Raw genomic sequence first — 14,075 nt, forward strand, 5'->3', positions numbered from 1 at the left:
CATGGAGGAAGACAGGTCATTGCAAAGACATGTGCCAAACTTACAGCCAAGTCAGGTGAATTAAGGACTGAATTACATGATGTCTGTCCAGGTAGTTAACAATGACATTGGTGATAGAGATTGCAGCGGAGTAAGTGATACATTAAAGTGTAGGGAAGCAAAGGCTAAGACTAGGAAGCTGCCTTGGTCATCTGCCTGAGTGGTTTGAAAGTACCAGGCAGGAGAGAGTTGGGCATGACTACAGAAAGAATCACGTGGGTTTCTCCATGTGTTTTATAATTGTCCTCTAACAAAAGGCTCAGGACAAGACTGTATGCTTGAGAGGAAGAAAATGCTGGGAGAGGAAAATTGAAAAGACATTACCATAGTGTCAATGTTCTGAGTAAGAAGAGATGGGAAGGTGCTCTTCAGGACAGAGGAAGGGCAGGATGTAGACCAGGATATATCATGAACCTCAGATGAAGAAGCCATCAAATGGGATGAGATCACCGTAGGGTGGGTGATGTCAGTGAACATGAAACTCAGCAGGCATTGCATATATATGTTCTAGATGCTGCCCGGAGCTCTGTCACTGTATTATTGTTGCGGACTCAGAACTCTGAGTGAGAAGACAGACACACCAGCTTAAGAAAAAATTGCATGAGACTTGAAGGAGACCTCATCGTTAGAATGCGGCTAACAAAGCTGTTGTTTGTGATCTTATTTATCTGCAACCTTTTCTGCAGGGGAGTGTTGAAAACCGCAGTGGTCTAGACATTAAGCTGTGCTTCAGAGCAGCGGCACTTCAAGGAAGGGTAAGGGCATCCTGTGCTGTAAGGATGGACATCATTGGCCAATGCCACAGAGTGGGCTCATCAGCACGCTGGGCTGCACACACATATTCGAGTGCCAAACACTTGCAATGCAAGTGGATCCCAGCAGTGGTTCAGGTTTCTGGATTTAATGTATAAAATGACTCTAGGCAGACAGATTTTTATGGCTGAGTGCTCTGTACTCCTGTAGTAATGAGGGCACACTGGTTGTCATGGTTAGTCTTAAGATCCTAAGAAATGCAGACAGAACAACAGCTTTTAACCATCTTTACTGCCAAATGCTATCTCGTGTGCCTCTCTGGGAGGCAAACTTCTTTGAAAACAGAATACGTAGTCATCCTATACAACTCCAGCTTACATCCTTTTTCTCATGAATCAGGACTATTGCCATAATGGGCTCCACAATGTCCTCAGACTTTCTACTTTGTGAATCTTTCCACTACTGTTTCAAGGTCCCAGTCATAGCACTCAAACTCAGACATTTACTACTCTTCTACTGAGCAGCCAAACACAAGGGAACAGAATTAGAAAACTGCAAATACAGCTTTTCACAAGAAAAATCAGGGGTATGGATATCAAAACGAACCTTGGAAAAATTCCTATAGTATCAATGTCAGTCTTTCCCAAACTTCAACAGGAGGGCACAGCACCAGTAGAGACAGCTCCAACACCACTGTAGACATCCCTGCACTGGCATGGGCATCTGGACTTCTTGATAAACCAAGACTTGGAAGTGATTGAAAGTCAGAATTTTTAAGGTTATTCCTTGAATATGCTTCTTTTTTCCAGAATGAATATTTTGATGTAATTATTCATTTTTACTTTGTCTTCTTTCAAAAAACAGATCTATTTTACAAGATTTATAGTTTATATTAATATAATAGACATAAATGTGAAAGAGAAGCTCAGGACAATATGCCACTGTGCATAGGTGTGTGTGTGTGTGTGTGTGTGTGTGTGTGTGTGTGTGTGTGTGTTTGTGTGTGTGAGTGTGCACGCACACGCACACACACGAGGGGGAGAGAGAGAGAGAGAGAGAGAGAGAGAGAGAGAGAGAGAGAGAGAGAGATAGTGTTAGTAAACAGGAAATACTTGATTCAGTGTCTCATTCAACTTCAAACTTTTCTCTGTAAGGAATCACGGTGCAAATTTACATCTCTGTTAGTGGAATAAGTGTTGAAATCTTCTGCTGAGAAGAATGAATGGGCAAATAAAGATTTTCTGATCCCTAACAAGAGAAAATACGCCAGGATTGGAGCCAGAAAGAGAAGGTTCCAAGGAGAGATGGAGACTTGTGCCAGGAGACAAACACATTAAAAAGATTTAAAGATATGACTAATTAAAAATTTAAAGGCTTCCTTTGTCAAAAGCATCATAAACATCCAACCCAAATGTTTAAAGACAAAGGGCAGGTTATAATAATCTAGCTGCATTTGCTTTGTTGGTGGGAATTTGCTGAGCCATGTTGGCCTTTGGCAGGAGGAGACAAAATTAGTTCAAAGTTATCTCTCCATAACTTTAAGGTCATTCCAAGGTCATCCATCTATCACTAAAATAGCCATTGCAGAAGCTCCGTATACACACTGTTACTTTAATTTTTTATCTGTTATTTATGTGTTATTTTTAAGCTACTATCTCTCTCTCTCTCTCTCTCTCTCTCTCTCTGTGTGTGTGTGTGTGTGTGTGTGTGTGTGTGCGTGTGCGTGTGATCTATTTATAGTGTATCATCACATGAGTGTGGGTGCACATGACATTTTGGAGCTCAGAGATGAGAGAAATATCTCAGGTATCCTGCTTTATCACTCTACATGTTATTCCTTTGAGACTTGGTCTTTCACTGAATCAACAGGCAGGCTGGCAGCCATCAAACACCAGGAATCCTCCTCTATTTGACCCCTGTCCAAAGACTAGATTATAGGTAGGCACAACTATGCTGTGATTTTGTTGAGGGCTCTGGATTTGACATTATATACTCATGAATGTACAGTAAATACTCTCATCTGTTGAACCATTTCTCCAGTCCTAGGTGGTTTTTTTATTATCATATTTTTACATATATATGTATATATGTATGTGCATATATGTATATATATGTATATATATATATATGCACCTCTAAGTTCCTGCAGAGTTTATCAAGAATATTTTGTTTGTTTTTTCTTTTTTTTCTTTTTTTTTTTTTCGGAGCTGGGGACCGAACCCAGGGCCTTGCGCTTCCTAGGCAAGCGCTCTACCACTGAGCTAAATCCCCAACCCCTCCTGCAGAGTTTAGAAGAGGGTGCTAGATCCTCTGGAACTGGAGTTACAGATGACTCTGACCCCACCCAACAAGTTATTAGAACCAAACTCCAGTCCTCTGCAAGAGCAGCTAGCCCTCTTAACTATTGAGCCAGCTTTCAACCACAATTAATGCTTTTCTTGATTTTCAGTGCTTATGGAGTAAAGGACAGTTCACACTTGTCATTTTTAGTGTGGAAATATTTGGGGTGGTTCAGAGTACTTTCATTATCACTGTAAGAATGCATTTTCTTTTACAAACTCTTATGTTTTCAGAAGTAAGATTACAGTTTCGGAGAATAATTGTAATTTTGTTTTCCTTTGTCCATTGGTGAAACAGGTTTTTATATGCATGCCCTAAAGTCTACACGAGAATTTCATAACTCTATTGGGTAACACAGGAACATCTGGTGCCCTTGTTCAGTGTATGGACAAAAAAGTTTCTATTGTTTTCTATTTTAAAGAGTGTTTACATGCAAGACCTGCTTTTCACAATATAGAATTATTTTAAAGTGCTTAGTGTCTATTACTTTTGATATGCATCCTTTGAAAGGTGCTTTTATCATCCTTAAAAAATTAAGAGTATATCTAACATTCTGATTTACTGTATTTTCAGCATATATCCTTTGGAGAGTTTTAGAGGGTTTATGCAAGTAAACATTTATACCATGAGATGTTTTGATATAAACTATTATATATAAATCTTGATATAAGCTATGTGTTTGTCTTGCTAAAAGTACTATGTGTTTGATATACAGAGTGTATCAGTTTTTACTTTGTCCATATAAAAATTATTTCAGATTCTAAAGTACAGACACTACATACAGGACAATAGGTTGTGGCTCGCCAGGTCTGGGAGAAGGTGAGATTTACACTTTTAGACTAATCCCTTCACCCACATCTGATGCACATCAGACTTTGAGAAACATTATTCAAATGAACCACTTCATACTGTTAATATCTTTTGTTGTAGCAAACAAATGAGTAGATCAATTTTAATGTTTTACTTGTTTGCTTTTAGTTTGGAAGTCTTGGTTAGTTTTCATTCTCTTATTTTCCTGGCTTCATTAAATGCCTTGGCGTCTTTTAAGATACCATGTTTTTATGTCAACTTTAATCGTAACTTTAGTGTTTTTCAAAGACTTAGTAAGTTAAAGAATCCGGCACCAAGTTTTTTGTTTGTTTAAGAGGTTCCTAGAGGGCTTAGCTTTCAGGGTCACAGTAGTTATAGATCTAACCTGTCAAACTGGGCTGAGTGAGGGAAGACTTTAGGCAGTGCTTATCACATACAAGGGGCTACAGTGGAGTGCAGGACTGGGGCTAATCACAGAGGGCCTGAGTTGTGAGTAGGTAAAGCCCATTTTAAGCTATTATGTGAGCATGGTCTTATTTTGTGTCTACAGTCGCATGGAGAAACAGCTAGCATCTCTGTCCTCACATGATGCAAAGCTGAGCCAAGAAGCATGGTTGTAATCAGGAGCTTGTGTCCAGGTAAGAGGCAGCAAGAACAGATGCCTGGAGAACCGGAGACAATGACAGGGTCTGCTGAGAAGTGTGGGAGCCTTGGCCAGGATAAGGGACATTCCCTCTGGTAGGATGGAATCACCTGGGTCTGAGTCAGATTTCAGTATATGAGAACTCCATGAAGAACATGGAAATGAAGAAATAGCCAATTTAGAGATTAAGCAAATTCAAGGCATGCAGGAAAGAATTGTATGTTCTTTAAACATAACTACATATATTTTTGGGTTTTGTTAGTTTGGAATGTAACTAGGGAAGTTCAAACTGAATAGTGCAAAAATTAAACTATAGAAAATTGCAAATCCCTATAAATTTAAAGTTAGGAGCTGGCCACATGGCACAGTAGGTAAAGGCACTTGGTTTGGAAATCTAATGATTGGGATTTGATCTTCAAGACCTATATTTCAGAAAGAAAGAATTGACCTCCACATTTTCATTTTGATGAATATGTGTACATGCAAACACACACAGTATAAAAATTAAGTTAAAATAATTGAAGTCACACTGTGAATACTTTCCACTATATTTATTTTATCAATTACTGAAAGCATTTCTGTGTTCCATCGCTTAGACCATTATCAACTACTAAGCAGGCGCTATAGACTTAGATTCACCTTTGAACGACACACTCACTCATTGCTCTTCAGAGCTAAGTAAGCAACATTGAAAGACAGCCATTCCAGTGTGACCATGCCTCCGAAGATGTGACAAAAGCTGGTAAAGTCAGCAAAGGGATAGAATGTGTACAGAGAGATTATTAGAAGATGGAGGACCAAGTGTGCTTGAGAGTGAACCTCTGTGAAACATGAGATTAGACAAGCAAAAATCCTACAGATGCTAAGAGAAGGGCATTCTTGACAGAAGGGTTTGGCCCAACCCTCTATCTCCTTCAGTTATCTTTTCTCTAGAGTTGAGCTCTCCTTCCAATGTCATGAGGATGCGGGGAGGGGTCATCATTTTTACTTTGGCAACACTTGATACTGTAGTGATGTTGCTGACATGCATTTAATAATTCTTGCTTGTGGCTTGCCTTTTACAATGCTGAAATCATAAAAATCAGCTAGCCAACATGATACATTTACAATGAACAGTTCTTTGTGTACCTTGCATGGAATCACCCAGCAACCGTGCGATTCAATGTACATCATCTAGATGTGAGGAGAGGAGCACTATGAGCAGTTTCCATCCCGGATCCTAGGAAGCTTGTGATTTACATACAGCTTAAAACTCTACGAAGGTTAAGTGATTTATCTCATTTATTCAAAACTATTAAGACTATACTTTTCCTTTATCAGCATTTGCTTGCATTTTTTTGAGATTTTTAACATAATGACAAATTTCCCTTCACTTTTTTTCAGTATATCTCTTCCTGATCTTCTTCAAATTCATGGCCTCTTTTCTCACTAGTTATTTCATGCATATATATGTATTTATATACATACATGTGTTTGTATGCATGCATATATATAAATACATGTACATGCATGAAATAACAATTAGTTATTAGTTATTAACAACATTCCTAAGTATATGGTTAGCTTATCCATTATGGTATTTCCAAGAGGAGGAGATAGTCCACAGAAAAAAAAGAAGCAGATTATATTTACAAACATAAATGTGTATACATTTATATAATCTATTCAATTTATATAATGTTCCTTGTATGTATGTTTTCAAGACTGACTTCTGGTAGTTTTGAGGACAAGGACAGTGTCTCTGTGGTGCAAACTGGCATAAACTTATAATCCTATGTTAGTCTCTCCTCATTGTTAAGATTAAAAGTGTGTGGAAACACGTCCAGGAGTCTAACTTTGTGAAAAGGCTCACATCAGGTATGTGGGAGAAAGCAGTGAGAGATGCCAGCTAGCACACGGGTTCTCAGAAAATATTATTTTCTACATCCTCAATTTTAACATCTTTCTTCTCTGGAAAGCAACAAGTTCAGAATGAACCCCACAATACATACTAGGAAGAACTTTTGAGAAACCATAGTTTCTCAAGAGAAAGGTTATTAATTATAATCTTGATGCTTATAAAATCATTACACAACCTATGTGGGTGCGGATACAGAGCAATTAGAAACTTGCATATTTTTGCTTGGTATCGAATGTAAAATGCTGCACCACTGTGCAAAACAGGTTGGGTGGGGATTTCTACAGTGATGACAGTGGAATTATTTTATGACCAGGAATCTCACCTCTTGGGACATAGACACCAATGCAATGAAAGCAGATTGTCAGAAGAAATGTTGCCCTTTAATGTTTATGGTTACCTTATCCATTATAGTATTTCCAAGGAGAGGAGACAACCAACGTGATTCCTTGGAGGATAAATAAGCAAGATGCAGTCTAAACGCACAATGATATTATTATTCAGCTTTAAAAGAAACGGAACTTCTGACACATGGCATAAATGAGGGGAGACCTGGAGACGATGAAGGTAAATGAATTAAACCAGTTTTTTATTGGATATTTTATATTTTTTATTTACATTTTAAATGTTATTCCCTTTCCTGGTTTTCCATCCATAAGCCCTGTATCCTATCCCCCCTCCCCTTCTTCTATAAGTGTGTTCCCCCTCCCTAACCACCCACCCTTCCCACTTCCCCACCCTGGCATTCCCCTACTCCGGGGGGCGTGTCCAGCCTTGGCAGGACTAAAGGTTCCTCCTACCATTAGTGCCCCAACAAGGCCATCCTCTGCTATATATGCAGCTAGAGCCATGGGTCTGTCCATGTGTAGTCTTTGGGTAGTGGTTTAGTCCCTGAGATATGACAGCTACTGCGTTACTACTCTTTAGTGAGGTACCTCTGCTAATCAAATTCACAGAGGCAGCATCACAGCTAGTGCCATGGACTATGGTATGGGTGTGGTGGGACCAGTGCGTGAGCCAGCTCTGTAAACTTGCTTTAGAGCAGAGAGAATAAGCTGGCTATTACTTGACATTAATTTAAAAATGGTTACCCTGATGAATTTTATCTTGTCCACCTCAGCACACATTTTTAAAGGAACGGGGTGGGATTTTTTAAATTTGGTTATCCTTCAAGTACAAAGCATATATATTATCACTTTCCATGCAATTCCTAAGTGATGTACAGTGTCCCAAGATGCAGAAAGTCACAGGACATCATCAAAGATAAAATGGATATATTCTTACATCCCAGCTGCTAATCTTGAGTCTAAGTATTCAAAATGTGAACTCTTTGGAATGCTTTCACTTAGGCTTTCTGATAAAGGGCCTATTTTTGACTTAAAATGAAGAACAATTAATTCTACTATAGGCTTTGGTAATGATGGTAATATGAGGACCTGATTATACTTTATAATGATAACAGTAGTGTAATTTTAAAAATGTTTTATTGTATCTATGAAGGGATCATTGTGTGACTTGCATTCAAACCTCCCTCCCCCATTCTCCAAAGAATTATCTCTGGTTGGGCTATTATTGTTAGGTCAAGTTATGTGTTTGAAGTTGATTAATCCATTTCTTAGGGTGTCTGTCATAACTCATAGTGTTTACAATTAATCCCTTCTGTAATCTGGCCCTGAGTTATTTTTATGTGAAATCTGAGAATGTATAAATTATTAATTTTCTATATAGAGATACATAATGGTGTGTGATAGGATTGCCATTATCTGTGGATTAATTCAAATTTGATAGAATTATCTCCCTCCAGAGATAGATTATGAAAGACTTTTAAAGGAACAGATTTCCATACTAACTTTGAACTTAATCAGCTATTTCATAATTATTCCAGCACTGCTACAAGGAATCCCCTGGCTTTTTATTATTCATAGCAGCAAGAAGAAATGTGTGCAACCTTTCTTCATTTTAGGGGGGGCAAAGGTCTCAGAAATTGCCCTTCACATGCTAATATTTCAGAGGCTATTATTCTGATGCGGTGGTAAAAAGGAACATTCAAAGTTCTTCAGGATTTTTCTCTTTTTCTCCAAAGCTTCACTCTCATAACTCCACCTCTTTCAGTGCCTCTGTCGTTATCGAGAGCACGGTCAGCGGCAGGGCTTCGCCAGAGGAAAATTGACTTTTTGCCGTTTGGAAATGTAACACAGTGAGTTTGCAAAGTAAACAGATGCTTTCTTTAATCCCTTTAACCAAAGCTAACAAATCAGACACAGAAGACTGATAGCAACACTAAGGTGAAAGCTACACAGAGCCATATCCTCCGTTTATGTTGTTTTTATTTTGTTCCTTAGCAGTTTGAAGAATAGAGATGGTTCCATTAATAATCACATCCTTACATTCAGGATAATACTCTTGTCCCAACTATCAAAATTTCAGCGCAACAAGCTGCACTGCAGCATGAAACAGGAAATCACATTTCCAAGCACGATGCCAAGTCAAGCCTTTGTACCTGGTGCGTGAGGTGCTCTGAGCGCATGCTCTGAAAGACCCACACTGCAGTTTGATTGCCGAAGTGGAAGTGGTCAGAACCCGGTCCTTCGGGAAAGAACTGACTTATGAGTGATTTCCTGCCACGGGATTGGTACCACATGAGGGAGGTCCACATTCACTTCTCTACCTCCTCCATGTGGGGAACCACGATGAGAAAGAATCATCCAGGAAAGAGCTTCCCATCAGGCAAACCGTTTTGGGTTAACACCCTAAGGCGCAATTTGAATTTGACCCCAGAACCGAAATAAAGAAGATGAAAACAGAAACTGATGTTATAGAGTTGTCTTCTGATTTCCACATATGAGCTTCACTGTAACACACACACACACACACACACACACACACACACACACACACACACACACACACGCGCGATACTATGATACTAGAATGTACTGTGCTGCTGCTGCTGTGTGGTGAGTGTGTAACTTGTGTCCAGTGACCAGGCTTCTGTGGACATGTGAGGGAGTTCTCATAACAGCTAAGGAGAAGCACTTCTCTAGGTTCGGCTTTAACATCCAGCTCTAGGAATTACTATCTTCACACAGAGTTGACATCTGTTTGCCATTTTTGGCAAAAGACACCCTCCATCTTTGCACAATGTTTATAATTTATATGTTCTGTGGGACGAACCTATTATTTGTATTGCTGTAAAGCAGTATCAAATGATACCTGCTATTTCAGTAACATCACTTGTCAACATAGGGAAATGAGTAAAATAGATACTGGTTCCCTTCCCCAAATACAGTTTCATTGTCAATAATTTAGGCTCACACTCAGAAAATACTCTGTGAGCCAAATGTTAATGCTGCCTTGGATAGAGTAGAATAGAGCCTAGTGATTAAACCTACAGTGTGTTTCAAAATGGCTGCTAGGGATAGCAGGATGCCTGACATCCTCCTCTGGCCTCTGTGTGCACTCAGGCCTGCTTACCTGCTCATACATGCATGTGCACACACAGGTACACACAGACATACACACAGGCAGAGAGAGAGAGAGAGAGAGAGAGAGAGAGAGAGAGAGAGAGAGAGAACGAACCTAGCCATGAGCTCTTGCACTTTCTGCTGTCAGGGCTTTGTATCTGTCCTGCAAACTTCCTGTGTTGGAAACATAATCCAATCCCCAACAAAGCAATAAGAAGTAGTGCCTTGAAAAGATGATTAGGTCATGGGTCAAAGACCTTAGGGATGGATTAATCATAGACATAAGTTAGTGATTAAAGGATGTGTTTCACTCTCCTGGCTTACGCTGAGATGCTCTCTTGCCCTTCTGCCTTCTACCATAGGATATCAGAGTATGAGTGAATTCCCTCAGCAAGTGGACCTCTTGACCTTGACTTCCACGCTTCCATAGTAAATGACGTGGTCCTCTTTTTAAAATATTCACTTTTGAGTATTCTGTTAAAGTAGCAGGGATGGACTTAGAAATTATTTGACAATAAGAAGGTTCAATTCTGTTCTTTTTCTTTGGTCTCTCCATTGAAAAATAGATGAGAGCCGAGAGTAATAAGCAATGACACCCAATTCTGGCCTGGGGTGGGGACACTCAGTCACTCTTGTTGTTTGCAATATAATTTATAGCTACTGTTTGTGTTGTCTTTCCTCAAAGTGAACTCAGTAGAGAGTAGGAACTTCCCAAATGCCTTGGATGTTTCAAGCAGTTTTAAAAACCACTTGTGCAGTCAGTTATCACTTTATATGTTCAGCTGCATCTATAAAGAGATGAAAAGTACCTCATGTGGAAACCTCCCACTTACCCTCTCTGGATGACTTTACTTTTATTATTCCACATGCCCTTATCCAAGCAGTCCTTTAGTAAATAGTGAGTGATCTCTGTAGGGATGTACCTGCCAACTAAAGACAAATAAATAAGGCAGATAGATTGTCTCTCTTACTCTTTGCCAGCACTGTAGAGATTCCCACAGAGAAGCAGGCAGCTAGGGTACTGAACATTGGTAGCTGTGGTGTAGTGGACTGTGCCGGGAAACTTGAAAAGGCTGGGCAGGTTCAGAGACACTGGTACCCTGGCACCCATCTGAGAATGGTAGGCATCTCCTGCTCCCAGATTCTTGGCCCAGAACATGTGATCACATTCCTCACATTTGGATATGACCAATGGTCATGTAGCCCCGAACAGAATTCTCCATGCTAGTGAGGTATCTAGAGGCCCTGAGGGTTTAGCCAATAATTGTCTCTTCTTGGACATTCCTATTTGCAAAAGGTATTTAATCTCTGGTCTACCATGAGTAGGGAGTATGCACCCATATTCCATGAAGAACATCAATAATGAGTTTAGAACCAAGGACCGTCTCTCTTATCAAGAACTTCCATGGCAAGCATGGAGAAAGCCTTTGTCTACAGAGCCTCTGCCTGAGTCTTCCACAGAAGGTCCCTCTGTGCTCTTAGACAATCACTGCTAAGCTCAGGACAATCACCTATGAGCTAAGCTGGAGTTCCCCTCCCCCTGACCCCAGGCTCATCCTCAGCCCATGGGCCCTCTCTGTTCCCACCCACCCTTCCACCCCACTCCACCCCCCCATGACTTCCAGCAATGTCTGGTTATCCAGGAGTTTGGGAACCCCCATCTCCAGGGTCCTTCTTGCAGGCCCTTGGACCCCTTTCATTGCCACTCTACTCAGTTTCCAGCTGGACTGGATGCCTGGGAGTTAGGGAACTGCAGCTTTGGGCCTCCAGCCTGTATTGCATTCTCCCACCCCTGAACAGTGCATTGGTGCCTCCCACAAGCACAGCGCCCAACAGCAAATAGGGTAAATGCAGTCTAGGGACTCCCATTTCGCTGGCCCAAGCATCATTCCCTTACAGTTAACTGAGGAAACTGCTTGGAATGCTGGGGGAAGAAGCATGAAGACAGGGAGAGAGCCAAAGAGTGAGAGGCACAACGGGAAGAGACAGAGACTGACAAAGATAAAGATAGAATGAGACAGAGAGAGACACGCACAGAGAAACACGAGGAGAGGCAGAAAGACTGAGAGACAGAAAGAAAGAGAGGAAAAAGAGGAAGAAGAGGAATTTTCAGGTCTTAAGGGACAAGAAGAGCATTTAGGTTTCCTAGTATAGAAGAATTTATTTTAAAATTATTGTTCTTTCGTCACCTGACAAAATATTACTTTAGATGAAACTGATGTATTCATAGCTTCTCCTAATCTAATCAGGGCGAACTTAACTACTTTCAAAGCTAGGAAGAACATTCCTGCCTTCAATTTCCCGGCTCCTCTGGCTTTAGGGGGGAAAGCTGGTGATTGCTCTTATTTTGCACACCTCTGCCTTGTTTAGAAACAGCGTTTGCGTATTTTATGAATGCATCCGCATACTTACCAGCATAATTCACTGCAAGTGAAGCTAGCTGGTCCCCGGGAACACAAGGAAATGCACCCGGGAAGTTTTCCATCTCATTTCTATACTTCAGAAATAAATCATTCTCTCAGCTGAAGCGAAGCGTGGAAAGCTGTAAAATTTAGGCCAAGTGTTAATAATTATTTTTAAATCCTATAAATTCCAAGTTACTTCACACTATGGCCATAGAATTTATTTTTAAAAAAGTCTTTTATTTTTGTCTTGTAAAATGGCCCATTAATTATATAGAGTCTTTATAGGTCTGAATGTAAGAAGCTGTGTGCTTTATGTTAATTTGCTTGCAAATGTAAATGTTGAGAAACCTGAACTGATTTTTCCTTTGTTTAATATCCTTAGAAACAAGAAGTCATCTTATCTTACCATCGAGAATGTATTGGATATTAAAATCCAATTTCAAATAGGAAATAAACAAAAACATCTTATAAGTGTTGAAAATAAGTTCTTCCAGATCATCCAACTTTGCCCTTAAATTTACTACTAATGTGGAATTCCCTAGGGCACAAAACAGACAAACAAACAAAGACAAAAACCAACAAACCGAAATCAAGGACAGAACAAAAACCTTCACCCACATTGTTGAGTAATGATGACAGGACTTGCCCAAGACAGTGCACTTCATTGGCTGTATTTTCTTTAAGCCTGAGAAATGTTCTCCCACCCCTTTTAAAAGAAGATAAACCCCATACCTGTGTCCACTCCTTGCAATGTGAAACCGCTAAGCCTAAAGCAGTTTGCGGTAATCACTGAGCAGACAAGCGCGGCAAGCTGCTTGGTTCCCAAGAGCTGAAAACTGTTAATTATGCTTGAAGTCCATGTTTAAAGTCATTAAAAGGACACCACCGTCCTGTAGCCCTCCAGGAGTACCTTCCATCTTTTTTTTTTTTTTTTTTTTTTTTGGAGCTGGGGACCGAACCCAGGGCTTTGCGCTTCCTAGGTAAGCGCTCTACCACTGAGCTAAATCCCCAACCCCAGTACCTTCTATCTTGACAGAAGAAGAAGCTGACACAAAATGGAAAGCAGCCAGTCTGCAGTACAGAGGAATCAAGTTTAAAGAACTTGTGGGGCGTCTTTTAGGCATAGGCTCTGTCCAAGTTATGGCTCGGGCGGAGTCTGTGTAAGACCACACAGCATTTCCGTCGACGCGGAACCAAGCCTGCTTCACCACGAGTTCAGCTTTTATATTCACCCACCTCATCTGGACACTGAAATTATGCACCCTGTCTTCTGAGTAGATTAAGTGAGTCCTATAGCTCACCTGGAAATTCAGAAACGGTGAATGTGCCGTGCCTCTCAGTATTGGCTTAATGAAATACATCTAAAAATAGCCTTCATCCTCAGTTATTCACATAGTATTTATTAAGTTTCAAATGTTGACTAGAGTAGCATCCCTCGAACTAGTCCTACAGACAGCCAGATTTACAGTAGAGTATTCACATTTTGTTGACGTTAATTAATATCTGTGTTATTTTTCTATCCAGGGAGGAATCATTTACAACCAAGGCAGTAAAGTGCCGAGATTCATGCCTTTCAGCCACATGGAGTCTCGGTGCCTGCAGAAACGGGAGTCTCATGAAATGCAAGTGCAGCTGGGGACTGAGAAGTGGCTTCCTGAGCCATAGACAGTTCTTAGCACAAAACAGGCTGGCTTTCCTCCCAAGAGTGGATGTTTAGTATGAAG

The sequence above is a fragment of the Rattus norvegicus genome, chromosome 18, assembly GCF_036323735.1.
Source record: "Rattus norvegicus strain BN/NHsdMcwi chromosome 18, GRCr8, whole genome shotgun sequence".
Taxonomy (NCBI): domain Eukaryota; kingdom Metazoa; phylum Chordata; class Mammalia; order Rodentia; family Muridae; genus Rattus; species Rattus norvegicus.